The sequence below is a fragment of the Moschus berezovskii genome, chromosome Y (genome assembly GCF_049115385.1).
Source record: "Moschus berezovskii isolate FMDL1 chromosome Y, NW_MosBer_1.0, whole genome shotgun sequence".
Classification (NCBI taxonomy): domain Eukaryota; kingdom Metazoa; phylum Chordata; class Mammalia; order Artiodactyla; family Moschidae; genus Moschus; species Moschus berezovskii.
This window is the reverse complement of record NC_142489.1, coordinates 53449600-53465555: the sequence shown is the minus strand read 5'-3', so window position 1 is coordinate 53465555 and position 15956 is coordinate 53449600.

The window sequence follows — 15956 nt, the reverse complement described above, 5'->3', positions numbered from 1 at the left end:
GATGCTCTCCAACTGTGGTGTTGAAGAAGACTCTTGAGAATCCTCTGGACTTCAAGGAGTTTCAAACAGTACATCCTCAAAGAGAGCGGTCCTAAGTGTTCTTTGTAAGGACCATTGTTGAAGCTGAAACTCCAGTAATTTGGCCACCTTATGTGAAGAACTGACTCACTGGAGAAGACCCTGGTGTTGGGAAAGATTGAAGGCAAGAGGAGAATGGGATGACAGAGGATGAGATGGCTTGATGGCATTATCGACTCAATAGAGATCAGTTTGAGCACACTCCTGTAGTTGATGATATACAGGGATGTATGGCATACTGAAGGCCATGGGCTCATGAATAGTAAGACACGACTGAGCGCCTGAACTGAACTGAACCTGCAGAATTTGCCAGTTTCCAACATCACTCAAGTCTTCGCAAAATTTTAAGCATGAGTGCTTTGTAGTGGATGGCTTAGGATGATCCTCCTGCTGCTCCCAGCCCCAAAGGGCTAAGGTGATAGGGTTAGCTGGCATGTGTTCTCACTTGGAGGCAGGAAGAAAACAGAACTACTTTGAAAGGGCCCCTGTACAGTAAATGAGCTGACTTCAATGCCCCTGGCACTGATGAGTCATGTCCCTTAGCGGGATGCTGACTTTGATATCCCTTAATTAGAGATTCTTCATCTGTAATTCTCTTTATATAGAGAGAATTCCATCTCTAAATAGGGAATTCTCTGTAGGTCGCATATTGGCGTAAGTGCAAAATGTTTCTACGTGAAGCACAGAACTTAGTGTTTCAAATATGAATATATGCATGTAAATTCCACGTATGAAATATGGAATTCTCTATATTGCATATGTGAATTTCTCAACCCTCAATTTCCACAATGAAAATGGAGATCTCACTTGATCTTAGCCAAAAGGGTGCACAGTATCATTTTCAGTTGTTTGTGAATCCATTTGGTAAGCGATAACACATTTGTTTACCAAACCTTGAAAGAAATGGCTGATGCAATTTGCAGTGGGAGAGTGAATTTTTATCTCCTTTTATAAGCTGCATATTACAGCTGTGAATCTTCCCCTCTCTGCATTGCCTACAGCTGTGCACTAACTAAGGCATCGCACAGAAAGGTAGATTTCATCCTGTCACCTGTATAGTACCTAAAACCATCGGAATGACATTACCAAGAATGTTCCCAAAATTTAGAGCACATTAAACAAGAGTAATGGTTCTAATGGTGGGAATCACTCTCTCTCTCTCACACACACACACATAATGATCTCCTAATTAAGTAACAAATCTTACAGGTTGTAGTTCAGACAAGAACCCTCCCAAATCAGGCAGCACATGTTACTGCAAATTAGCATCTGGATAACTAATATAACTTTACACCTCTTCATTAAGCTAATTACTGAACAGTGCTGAATGTCAACAGAACACAATACTTAACAACGTGCATAGCTAACATTGTATATCTTCAATTGTGTCTCAATAACTAGTCAGGTAATAGACATTTTAGGAAGGACACATAAAGTTGGCTTGGAGATTTTAGGGAGGATTTCCCTCATTTGAAATAATCATTTAAATGTCAAAGTTGAAGTATAGCTCTTATTTCATCCCAGTAGTTGACAAACGTGGTACTGAGAGCCCTTCTAGCTAAATTTTAACTTCTGTGGATACATTACTCAATCTCTAGTTAATCCCTTTACCCGAAAATCGACTCAGACATTCTAAGTAGGGACTGATCAAGTACCTACAGGCCATTGCATACACCCAGAGGAACTCCTGTTCTATCAAATTTTCTAATTCACGTCACAAATCAGTAAGTCCAGCAAGAAACCCCGAGAGCTAAGTGTGTCAAATACGACCACTGGGAAAACAGCATTATAGGAATTACAAGGCTAAAACCCAGTGCTGCTAGGCGAATAGGGAATTTTTACTGAGAATAGAGTTTGGACATTCATCATATCCAGTCTTTTCTTTCATAATGTGGTCCATTTCAGACTGGTACAAGTACTGCATACAATTCAGTTTAATGCAGAAGGCAATTCACTTTTTTGAATAAGAGGGAACAAAATAACACCCCAAGAGATGTGGAATCATGGCCTCAACTTGACAATGTAGGCTTTTTCAGTCTGGGTTTTAAGTATACTGAGCATGTCTAGAAGAAGGTCAGCATTCTAGATCCCACCAAGGACTTATTTAAATGACAGAAACTGGGAAACTCTCTTATAATAATATAAAAGAAACTTCTAAAAGATAGTTCTTTCTTCTAAAAAAAAACTTCTTATCTCCTAGATATTTCTACGTAATTGACCAATAATTGTCTCCAATTTAGCATATCTTGCCTTACTCCTAAACCTGCTTTAGTATTTTCCTCAAAAAAATGGGAACTCTGTTCCAATTGTGTAAAAAAAAAAAAAAAAATGGCACAGTCATCATTGACTTTGTTCCTTCACAGGCCACATTTCAGTCTTTGGCAAATCTAGCATTTGAACACTTCTCATCTTCTTCACTTATACTGAAGGTTTCAAGTCATCATTACTGCTAGCCTTCTTTATTTATTGTTGTTCCGTCATTAAGTCATGTCTGACTCTTTGTGATTCCATGGACTGCAGCACACCAGGCTTCCCTATCCATCAGCATCTCCCAAAGCTTGCTCAAAATCATGTCCATCCTATCGGTGATACCATCCACCCATCTCATCCTCTGTCATCCCCTTCTCCTCCTGCCTTCAATTTTTCCCAACATCAGGGTCTTTTCCAATCAGTTGGCTCTTTGCTTCAGGTGGTAAAAGTATTGGAGCTTAAGTTATAAGTCCTTTTAATGAAATTTTAGGACTGATTTCCTTTAGGATTTGCTGGTTTGATCTCCTTGCAGTCCAAGGATCTCTCAAGCATCTACTCAACCAGCAGAATTTGAAAGCCTCAGTTCTGTCACTCTATCCTGTCAATTCATTTTATTCCACTGTTAGTACCCCTCAGTGATTTTCTGTATCATTTTGAGTAAAAATAAAAGTCTTTGCAGTTAAAATAAAAAAAAAGAAGAGAAAAAGAAAACAATGAAAATCTCTTTATTTCATATGAAAATCTATATGCATATTTTTCTACATGAAAATGGGAATTAAATCTATTTCACCTATACATTCAGTTCAATTCAGTTCAGTCGCTCAGTCGTGTCCGACTCTAAGCGACCCCATGAACCACAGCACGCCTATACATAACTGGATGCTAAATTTCCTACATGACATCTGGAATTTTCTGTATTTCACTTGTTAAATGCTAGCCATTGATTTTAGTATACAAAATAAGGAATTTTGATTCTTTCACATATGCCAATCTGGGCACAGATTTTCTTCCTTTAAATATGTAATTCTCTATATTTCACACATAAAAACCCAATCGCAGTTGGACTCCATTAAAAAATGAATTAACTATATTCCGTTTAGCAAAATATGGGCCCAAATTCCAATTGTCTGTATTTCACAAATGAAAATCCCACTCTGATTTTCCTACATGAAATATGGATTTCTATAATTTCCGTATTTGAAACTCTAGGCATGGTGCTTTTTTCCATGAAGTATGAAATCATTTGATATCATATCACCTATACAGTTGCCATATTTCCTACTAGAAATATGGAATTATTTATTTCACATAGGCAAAGCAATGCCTATATTCCTATTTGAAATATCTATTCTCTACAATTTACGTATGAATATTTGGTGAAGATTTTTTTTCCTACATTACATATAGAATTTTCTACACTTCACAGCTAAAAGTCAGGATAGTTATTTTTCCTACAAGGAATGAGGAGTTCTTTTTCTTGAACAAGAACATCTGGGTGCACATTTTCCTACATGAAAAATGGAAGTCTCTGCTTTTCAATTCTTTACCATCTATGCCACTAGGGAACTTGAATGGTTTTAGGAAGACTTGCAATCTCTTTCTAAAATTAACCCCGAGAAAGGATGTCCATTTCATTATAGGTTCTGGAATGTGAAAACAGAGAATCAGAAGATACCTGGTGCCATGTGCATGTTTGGCCTTGGTGTATGAAATGAGGTGGGACAAAGACTAGCAAGGTTTTGGCAAATAGGATGAAAATGAAAATAGTGACAGACAGTTTTCTTCGGTTCCAAAATATCTGGGGACAGTGACTATATCCACGAAAATAAAAGACGCCTGCTCCTGGGAAGAAAGCTATGATAAGCCTAGACATAGACAAAATGTAATGAAAAGGAGAAACATTTCTTTGGCAATAAAGGTCCATATAGTCAGAGCTATGCTTTTACCAGTAGACATGTATGGATGTGCTAGTTTCACTATAAGGAAGGCTGATTGCCGAAGAATTGAGTCTTTGCAACTGTGTGCAAAAGATGGCTCTGGAAAGATCCTTGTCCAGTAAGGAGATCAACCTTACAAATCCTAAAGGAAACTAACCCTAAATATCCATTGGAAAGACTGAGGTTGAATCTGAAATTACAATATTTTGGCTACACTGGTGTGAATAAATAATACATGGGAAAAGATTGAGGTTCTGCCTTGTCACTGAAAAAAAAATAATTATTATCGGCTCTGATATGGGTAGATGGAGTACAGGAGGAGAAGGGAACGACAGAGGGTGTGATCGTTGGACAGCATCACTTGACTCCATGAACATGAGTCTTAGAAAAGTATTGGAGACAGTAAGAATAGGGATATTTGGAGTGCTGCTGTCCACAGTCTTGCAAACAGTTGGACATGACTGAGTGAGAGAATATCACCAACAACTGTATTTCACATATATCAATCGGGATGAGATTTTCGACCTTGAAACATGGACTTCTGTATATGTCCATTAAAAAATTAGATATTCCTGCTTTCTCTACTTCTTTAATGAATGTCTTGGTACAGAACTTACCTCCTAAACTATGACAGATTGACTATATCATGCACCAAAATCTGAATTAAAATATTTTGACATGGAATATGGACATGAAAAATGACATGGAACATTTGATATTTCAAATATGAAAATCTATGGATAAATTTTCATATGTGAAATAACATGTGAGACACTTGCTCCTTGGAAGAAAAGTTATGACCAACCTTGATAGTATATTAAAAAGCAGAGACATTACTTTGCCAAACAAGGTCCGTCTAGTCAAGGCAATGGTTTTTCCCGTGGTCATGTATGGATATGAGAGTTGGACTGTAAAGAAAGCTGATCACCGAAGAATCGATGCTTTTGAACTGTGGTGTTGGAGAAGACTCTTGAGAGTCCCTTATACTGCAAGGAGAACCAACCAGTCCATTCTAAAGGAGATCGATCCTGGATGTTCATTGGAATGACTGATGCTAAAGCTGAAACTGCAATACTTTGGCCACCTCATGCGACGAGTTGACTCACTGGAAAAGACTCTGATGCTGGGAAAGGTTGGGGGCGGGAGGAGAAGGGGACGACGGAGAATGAGATGGCTGGATGGCATCACCGACTCTGTGGACATGAGTTTGAGTGAACTCCGGGAGTTGGTGATGGACAGGGAGGCCTGGTGTGCTGTGATTCATGGGGTCGCGGAGAGTCGGACACGACTGAGCGACTGAACTGAACTGACTGATGGATGCATTACCAAATTTTCTGTTTCATATGATGAAATTACACTAGATACTGCTACATGAAAGATAAAATTCTCAGTGTCACATAAGAACCACTACGTGCAGGTTTTAGGACAGAACTATCAAAGCCTCTAAAATTCACAAATGAAAATCTGGGGACAGATTTTTCAATTAAAACTAGGGAATTTTCTGTATATTATATGAAAGTATGGACACAGAATTTTCTGCATGAAATAGGAAATCTTGATGCAATTTGCAGATTTCTCATTTGAAAATCTGTGTGCCGCTTTTTTCATGAAATACAGATTGCTCTGCATTTCACATTTGAAAAATGGCATCGTTTTGCTACAAAAAAATATGGAATCTTCTATTTCATATAAGACAATGTGATTTTCATGTTTGAGCAATAAAATTCTGTATATTTCACCGAAACAATCTTCTGACAAGAAATACGGAATCTGGTATACTTCACATCTGAAAATCTGAGGACAGATTTTCTCATGTGAATTACAAAGCCTCTATTATTCACATTTGAAAAGCTGTGTCAAATTTTTCTCACATAAAATACGGAATTGTCCATGATTCAGAAGAGCTGACTCATTTGCAAGGAACCTGATGGTGGGAAAGATTGAAGGCAGGAGAAGGGGGCGACAGAAAATGAAATGGTTAGATGGCATGATGGTTTAAATGGACATGAGTCTGGTTAAACTCTGAGAGTTGGTGATGGACAGAGAGGCCTGGCATGCTGTTCTCCATGGGGTCGCTAAGAGTCAGACACAACTAAGCAAATGAACTGAAATGATGATTCAAAAATTAAGATCTTGGACGAGCAAAAAAATATAGAATCAACTTATTTCTCGTCTGACTGATACCTGATTTCCCTATTTACACTTATAATTCTCTGTATTGCATTGATGAAAGTCCATGTGAAATTTTCCCAAAATGAAATACGAAATAAACTCTATGTGTCACATGAAAGTCTGGGTGCAAATATTTCTACAGGGAAATGTGTACATCTCTATAGTAACATGTAAATTTTTAGATTTTGGATTCCCCACATGGCCAGTGGAAATCTGTATATTTCACATGTAAAAATTTTGATGCCATTTTCCTGCATGAAATACGGAATGATCCCTGTTTCTTGTTGCAAAAACCTGGGCAAAAACTTTGACACATGAAATATGGAATCTCAGCAAATAATTCATGAAAATATGGGTGTAGATAGTCTCATGTGCATTTTGGAATCCTCTAAATTTCACATATAAAACCAAGGCACTTACTTTCTGACATGAAATATGGTAGTCTTTATATTTTCTATTTCACTATTTAGGTGTAACTATTTCAAGCTGATATATGGAATTCTCTGTATATCACTATTTAGATCTGCTAGCAGATGTACCTGCAAGCAATATGGAATTCGCTATATTTCACATATTACAATGATGACGTTTAAACATGAAATAAGGATTTTTGTTCATTTCACATAAAAAACCAGGGTGCAGATTTTCTGACAAGACATATGATCCGTATATAGTTCAGATGTTTTAATTTGATCTGGGTTCCTCTGCCTTTTCTAAAACCAGCTTGAAAAGACAAAGGAATGAGAGATCAAATTGCTAACATCTGCTGGATCATTGGAAGAGCAAGAGAGTTCCAGAAAGACATCTATTTCTGCTTTATTGACTATGCCAAAGCCTTTGAGTGTGTTGATTACAATAAACTGTGGAAAATTCTGAAAGAAATGGGAATACTAGACCACCTAACCTGTTTTTCAGAAACCTATATGTAGTTCAGGAAGCAAAAGTTAGAGCTGGACATGGAACAACAGAGTGGTTCCAAATAGAAAAAGGAATACATCAAGGTTGTATATTGTCACCCTGCTTATTTAACTTATATGCAGAATACATCGTGAGAAACTCTGGGCAGGAAGAAGCAAAAGTTAGATTCAAACTGGTGGAAGAAGTATCAATAACCAGATATATGTTGATGACACCACCCTTATTGCAGAGAGTAAAGAGGAACTGAAAAGCTTCTTGTTGAAAATGAAAGAGGAGAGTGAAAAAGTTGGCTTACAGCTCAACCTTCAGAAAACTAAGATCGTGGAATCTGGTCCCATCACTTCATGGAAATAAATGGAGAAACAGTGGAAACAGCATCAGACTTTACTTTGAGGGGCTCCAAAATCACTGAAGATGGTGATTGCGGACATGAAATTAAAAGACGCTTGCTCCTTGGAGGGAAAGTTATGACCAACCTAGGTAGCATATTAAAAAGCAGAGACATTACATTGCCAACAGAGGTCCCTCTAGTTAAGGCTATGGTTTTTCCAGTGGTCCTGAATGGATGAGAGATCTGGACTGTGAAAAAGGCTGAATGCTGAAGAATTGATGCTTTTGAACTGTGGTTTTGGAGAAGGGTCTTGAGAGTCCCTTCGACTGCAAGGAAATGCAACCAGTCTATCCTAAAGAGATCAGTGCTGGGTATTCATTGGAAGGACTAAAGTTGAAGCTGAAACTCCAATATTTTGCCACTTCATGCGAAGAGCTGACTCATTGGAAAAAACCCTGATTGTGGGACGGATTGAGGGAAGGAGGAGAAGGGGATGACAGAGAATGAGATGGCTGGATGGTATCATTGACTTAATCGACATGAGTTTGGGTAAACTCCGGGAGCTGGTGATTCACAGGAAGGCCTGAGGTGATGTGTTTCATAGGGTCACAAAGAGTTGCACACGACTGAGCGACTGAACTGATAGTTGATTTGAGAACTGAATGCCTTAATAAATATCAGATTTTCTTGTACCTACAGCCATCATGGGAATGTAATTCAACATATCAATATAGCCGGTTAAAGATTTTTGTAAAGCCTAAATTCCTGTGAATGAAGAACTATTGTTTTTGAAATAAATAATAAAGGGGATTTAAAAGAGCACACAGATTGCCATTCATCCATAACAGATAGGTAAAAGACATTGTGTGACAAATACAATGAACATTTCAAAGAAGTAATGCAATAGAATTAAATACAACAAATTAAAAACACTAGAATATATAAAATGCAAAAGTACTAGACAGAGTTGATTGTTGCTGGTTCTGTCCCACCTCTTTTATTGTAATTTTTCTTTGGGGGAAAAGTTTTCAATCTTTAGACATGCACATATGCAGCAAAATATAATGTACAGTCACTTTAATTTTTACTACTGTTTTCTTAATAAGTGTGTTATGAATTTAGATATAGTTTTCTGAGATTTGCATTGCATTTCTCATTAAGGTGCAGACATTTTCAGCTCTACTTTTGACTTCCAAGATAATGTGAGATTCATTAAGAATAATGATGTTTAAAAAAGTTTATTATACTTTTAAAACTTAAATCTTTTTGGAGTATACTTGCTTTACATTATTTCGTTAGTTTCTCCCCTAAAGCAAAATTAGGGAATGCTCCAGTCCTTCGGGTCATGAACACTAGTAAACGAGATACTGACTAAACAGCATCCACAAATCTATCTCCATGTTTTTGACTTCTTTCTAAATCTGATCACCACAGTGCCTTAAGCAGATTTCCCTGTGCTGTACATATAGATCAAAAGTATATATACTTCTGTTGTAATCTCCCAGTTGCTACTATCACCAGGCATTACATCCTTGATAACCGTATATTTCTTCTCCATTGCTGTGTCCCTATCTATTCTTCTCATAGAGAATCATCTATTCCAGTTTTACCTAGATCCCATATATTTGTGTAAATATGTGATATTTCTTTTCCTCTTTTGCCTTAGCTTTATTGTATCTGACACTGTCTCTGCCCTTCTACATCTATGCAATTTACCTGATTTCATTCCATCTTAAGACTATGGTATGTATGTACCAACTCATTTTATCCATTCCTGTCTAGATGAATGGATATTTCTGTTGCTTCCATGTCCTGCTATTGAAAATATTGCTGCCATCAATATTGAGGTTGTGCATCTTTTGGAATTTTTATTTTCCTCATGAAAATTATTGGCAATTATTGGGATTTCTTGAACATATGGTAGCTTCATTCGTATTTCTAAATGAACCCTGTTCTATTCTCAATTTTAATCAACCATTGTGCCTTCCTAGCAACAGAACAGGGTTGTTTTGTCTACTCCACACCCTCTCCAGAATTAGTTTTTTGTGGATTTTTTTTTTATATGAGTATTCAGACAAATGTAAGTTGATACCCTCACTGAAGACTTTATTTCACTAGCTCTTACAATTAGTGATGGTGAGCATCTTTTCCATTATTGTTGGGCATCTGTATGTCTTCTTAGGAGAAATGTCTATTTTATCATCTATTCATTTGTTCCAATTCGGTTGTTTGTTTTGCTATTATTGAGCCACATTAGAGGCTTCCATATTTTGGAGATTCTTCTGTTGTCATTATCTTCAGTTGCAAATGTTTTTCCCATAATGAGACTTCATTTTTGTCTTGATTATGGGTTGGCTGTGCAAAATGTTTAAGTATAATTAGGTCTCTTTATTTAATTTTGGTTCTATTTTCATTTCAAAGTAGGTAGGCAAAAAAAAAAAAAGTTGCTGCTGCATTTCATGTCACAATGTATTCTACCTATTCTTTCCTCAAATATTATTGATTTACAGTTTCTGGCCTTATATGTAGGTCTTTAATCCATCTTCAATTTGTCTTTTTCTATGGTGCTAAGGACTCACTGGAAAAGACTCTGATGCTGGGAAAGGTTGGTGGGCAGGAGGAGAAGGGGACGACAGAGAATGAGATGCTGGATGGCATCACTAACTCAATGGACATGAGTTTGAGTGAACTCTGGGAGTTGGTGATGGACAGGGAGGCCTGGCGTGCTATGATTCATGGGGTCACAGAGAGTAGGACATGACTGAGCAACTAAACTGAACTGAACTGAAGGAGTGACTGAACTGAACTGCACTGAAAGGAGTGACTTAAGTTGATCCACTGGAGGAGTGAGTGGCTAACCACCCCCTTTATAAATGCAACGGGACTTCCACGAACTATATAAAAAGGCAGCACGGTAAGACTCCAAAACATGATCACCCAGGATGGTAGGTGCCAAATATGCTGCTTGGGAGGAGCAGAGGGTAATAACTAATGTTTCCAGAAAGCAATAAATGGTTGCCCCAAAGTGGAAATAAACCTCATTGTTTATGTGTCTGGAGATGAAAGTAAAACGGAAAGCTATAAAGAACAGTACTTCAGGGCAACCTGGAATGTTAGATCCATGAACAATTTAAATTGAATGTGGTATAATAGGAGACGGCAATAGCCAACTCATTACAAAAAACCTGATTCCGGGGAAGATCGAAGGCAATAGGAGAAGGGGAAGAGAAGGATGAAATGACTGGATGGCATCACCTATGCAATGCATATGAACTCGGGAAAACTCCAAGAGGTGGTGAGGGACAGGAAGGACTGGCACGTTGCCGTTCGTAGCATCCCAAAAAGTCAGACACAACTTGGTCACAGAAGAATAACCAGGTACTATTCTACTGTAATCTTTTACTTTTAGCTGTCCAGATTTTTCCAGCTTAACTTGTCAAATATATTATCTTCTTGCCATTGCATATTGCTGTCTTCTTTGTCATAGATTAGGTGATCATTTGGGAAAGAGATTATCTTAGTGTTTACTATCTGTTCCATTGGCTTTAATCTCAGTATTGTGCCAATCGCATGCCAGGTGGAAAACTATAGGTTTTTGTATAGACTGAAGTGAGGAAACCTGAGTCCTGCAGATCAGTTTTTCTTTCTTCAGTTTGCATGGTTATTCAAAGTCTTTGTATTTCCATCAAGTTGTAAAGATTTTTTGTTGTTGTTGTTCTATATCTGTGAAAAATATCATTGGTAATTTTATAGGGATGACATTGAATCTGTAACCTCGTTTTTATAGTGTAGCTAGTTTCACATATTGATTTTTATAGTCCAAATAATAGTATATCTCTCATTCCATTTGTTTCATCTATGATTTGTCTCATCCATACCTTACTCTTTTCTGGCCACAAGTCTTTTCTCTGGTTAGGCAGGTTCATTCTCAAGGATTTTATTTTTCTTGTTACAATGGTGAATCAGATTGTTTCCTTAATTTTTGTTTTTTGTTTTCTCTTGTTATTTCTAGGAATGCAGGTGATTTTCTCCTGTTTATTTCTTTATCCAACCACTTCCGTATTAATTTTCTAGTGCAATCTTAGGAGTCTCTGAAATGTAACTTTTTTCAGCAAACAGTGACATTTTTACGTCCTGTTTATCAGTTTGCAGGTAATTTTTTTTTCCCTTCACTGATTGCTGTAGCTAGGAGTCCCAAGATTATGTTGAATAACAGTGGTGAGAATGGCAAACTTTGTCTTTTTCACAACCTTAGGCAACATGCTTTCAGATTACACCTCTGAAAAACATAGTAGTGATGGGTTTGTTCATACACGGCCTTTATTAAGTTGAAGATGATCCTCTCTGTTCCCACTTCTTGTACAGCTTTTATCACAAATGAGTCTTTAATTTTGTCAAAGGTGTTTTCTGCATTGTATCTTAGATGTGTTCAAGACCTCTACTTGGAAACGTTTACTATCTTTCATTGTTCTTTTCTTCTCTGGCCACCTGATGCAAAGTGTTGTCTCATTAGAGAATGCTCTGATACTGGGAATAATTGAAGATAAAAAGAGAAGTGTGTAACAGATGATGAGAGGGTTAGATAGCATCACAAACCCTATGGACATGAGTCTGAACAAATTCTGGGAAATAGGGAAGGTCAGACTGATGAGACACAGTCCATGGGGTGGCAAAGGGATGGGCATGAATAACTGACTGAACAACAATAGCAAAACATTCTTTCCTGTTATTGACAGGAGTAGATATCCGTGAGTACTTCATTTTCTATTTCGCCATACCCTATCTATATCTCAGTTGCACTACTTTCACCACATACCATGCAAAGATTCAGCCATGTCTGTTGCTATTGCTGTCCCCCAAATGGACCAAAGTATATGTGATTTCTCAACTACACATGATCCAATGGTCTCCTAGCCATTCTCCAGCATCCATTTATGTTCCTTAAAATCTCTCTACCTTGCTATAGACAGAGAAAATTGTCAATCATTAGCGAAGCCATGCGATAGAAAGCAAGTTCTTGAGAATAAATACCCTTTCCGGATTCTGTATTCCAACTTTGTCTCAGTCTTCACATTGTTCGCTTAAGTCTCATTTCTTAAATCACACTGAAGTTTCATTGTGTTCTGTTCTTCTCAGTCTCACTGTGCAGACAATGTTCTTCCGTTTTCCTTGATTTTTCTTTTTAATTAATGTCTATGAGATTTTATTTTAAATTCCTCAGGAAACTATTTTTCAATGTACAAATCATTTTGAGATTTTAATTTTAGATTGACCTTTTTGATGAGCTTTGATAGACTGTCCTCTCCAAAAGGAATAAATTATGACAACCCACATCTATTTTAGCTTGTGATTCTACTCGCCTCTATTCAGGATTAAAGGATTGTATTTGAGTAATACAACCTGAATGGGTGTGCATCATAGTCACTGAGTTATGCCCAACTCTGCAAACTCAAGGACTGCAGCCCAACAAACTTGATTGCCCATGGACATTCCAGGCAAATATATTGGAGTGGATCGCCATTTCCTTCTCCAGGGCAACAAGAATACTGGAACTATTAAGAAATACATTTTTTCAGCTTATAAGTCTTGCTAAATTCTGAATTTACAGAGAGAATTCACACCAAAGAAAAAGAGTATCTTGAATGCAACTTAAAATCACCAACTTTTGCTGTGTATCCGACAATCAGGTTTAAAAAAAGCATTAGCATATCTGAAAAGCATATTTTTCAATTATTAATATGACTAAGGAATATTAAAAAAAAAAGCAAAAAAGAAATCTCAGAGATCTATATCATGGTTAGTAAATAGAGGCATATAATGGCATTTCTCTTTAAGAGAAATTGAGACTAGAATATGAATCTTTCTCACTTTCTTTTTCTTGGTAAATGTTATTTGGCATTCCTGGTCATAGTTTTTCATCAGGATCCCTTCAATCAGGGTCCATACTTGTTTTTCTAGTGAATTATTGGTGAGTGCTTTCAGGAAAAATGAAATGAAGGAAGCAAGATACAGCAGAGTGAAACTAAATGCAATCTCAAGTGGGGGCGAAATCTCACTGGGTGCAGAATTTTCTACATCAAATGTGTAATTTTGTATATTTTACATATGAACATTCTAGTGCAAATTTTCATCTTCATATATGGAATTCTCGTTATACCAGGTATGAAAATCTGAGTGAAAGACTTCTGACAACAAATGAAAATTTGCATATTTGGAATGTAAGGTTTCTTCAATATTTGCAAATAAATCAATGCAATACCCACATTAAAAAAAATGAAAAATAAAAACCATATGATTATCTCAATAGATGCAGAGAAAACCTTTGACAAAATTCAACATCCATTTATGATAAAAACCCTCCAGAAGGTGGGAATAGAAGGAACATTCCTCAACATAATAAAAGCTACATACGACAAACCCACAGCAAACATTACCCTCAATGGTGAAAAATTGAAAGTTTTCCCCCTAAAGTCAGGAATAAGACAAGGGTGCCCACTCTCACCACTACTATTCAACATACTTTTGGAAGTTTTGGTCACAGCAATCAGCGCAGAAAAAAAAAACAAACATAAAAGGAATACAAATTGGAAAAGAAATAAAGCTCTCACTGTCTGCAGATGACATGATCCTCTACACAGAAAACCCTAAAGAATTTACCAGAAAATCACTAAAAGTAATCAATGAATATAGTAAAGTTAAGGATATAAAATCAACACACAGAAATCTCTTGCATTCCTATACACTAATAATGAGAAAATAGAGAAGTTAAGGAGATAATTCCATTCACCAATGTAATGGAAAGAATAAAACACTTAGGAATGTATCTACCTAAAGAAACAAACAAAAAATAAACTATATATAGAAAACTATAAAACACTGGTGAAAGAAACCAGACAGGACACTAATAGATGGAGAAATATTTCCTGTTCAAAGATTGGAAGAATAAATATTGTGAAAATGAATATATTACCCAAAGTAATTTATAGTTTCAATGAAATCCTTATCAAACTACCAACAGTATTTTTCACAGAGCTAGAAAAAATAATTTCACAATTAGTATGGAAAAATAAAAAACCTCGAATAGCCAAAGTAATCTTGAGAAAGATGACTGGAACTGGGGGAATTAACAAGCTGGACTTCAGGCTCTACTACAAAGCCACAATCATCAGGACACTTTGATACTTGTATAAAGACAGAAATATAGATCAATGGAACAAAATAGAAAGCCCAGAGATAAATCTATGCACCTGTGACACCTATCTTTGACAAAGGAGGCAAGAATATTCAAAGGAGAAAAGACAATCTCCTTAACAAGTGATGCTTGGAATACTGGTCAACCACTTGTAAAAGAATGAAACTAGAACACTCCCTAACACCATACACAAAAATAAACTCAAAATGGATTAAAGATATAAATGTAAGACCAGAAACTATAACACTCCTAGAGGAGAACATAGGCAAAACCCTCTCCGACATAAATCACAGAAGGATCCTCCATGATCCACCTCCCAGAATATTGGAAATAAAACCAAAAATAAACAAATGGGACCTAATTAAACTTAAAAGCTTCTGCACAGCAAAGAAAACCATAAGCAGGGTGAAAAGACAGCCTTCAGAATGGAAGAAAATAATAGCAAATGAAGCAACTGACAAAGAATTAATCTGAAACATATACAAGCAGCTCCTGAACTCAATTTCAGAAAAATAAATGGCCCAATCAAAACACGGGCCAGAGAACTAAACAGAGATTTCTACAAAGAAGACATACAGATGGCTAACAAACACATGAAAAGATGCTCAACATCACTCAGAGAAATGCAGTAGAAAACCACAATGACGTACCATTTCATGCCAGTCAGAATGGCTGCTGTCCAAAAGTCTACAAGTAAAAAATGCTGCAGAGGGTGTGGAGAAAAGGGAACCCTCTTACACTGTTGGTGGGAATGCAAACTAGTACAACCACTATGGAGAACAGTGTGGAGATTCCTTAAAAACTGGAAATAGAACTTCCATACGACCCAGCAATCCCACTTCTGGGCATATACACCGAGGAAACCAGAATTGAAAGAGACTCATGCACTCCAATGTTGATCGCAGCACTGTTTATTAAAGCCAGAACATGGAGGCAACCTGGATGTCCATCTGCAGACGAATGGATCAGAAAGCTATGGTACATATACACTATGAAATATTGCTGCTGCTGCTGCTAAGTCACGTCAGTCGTGTCCGACTCTGTGTGACCCCATAGACGGAAGCCCACCAGTCTCCCC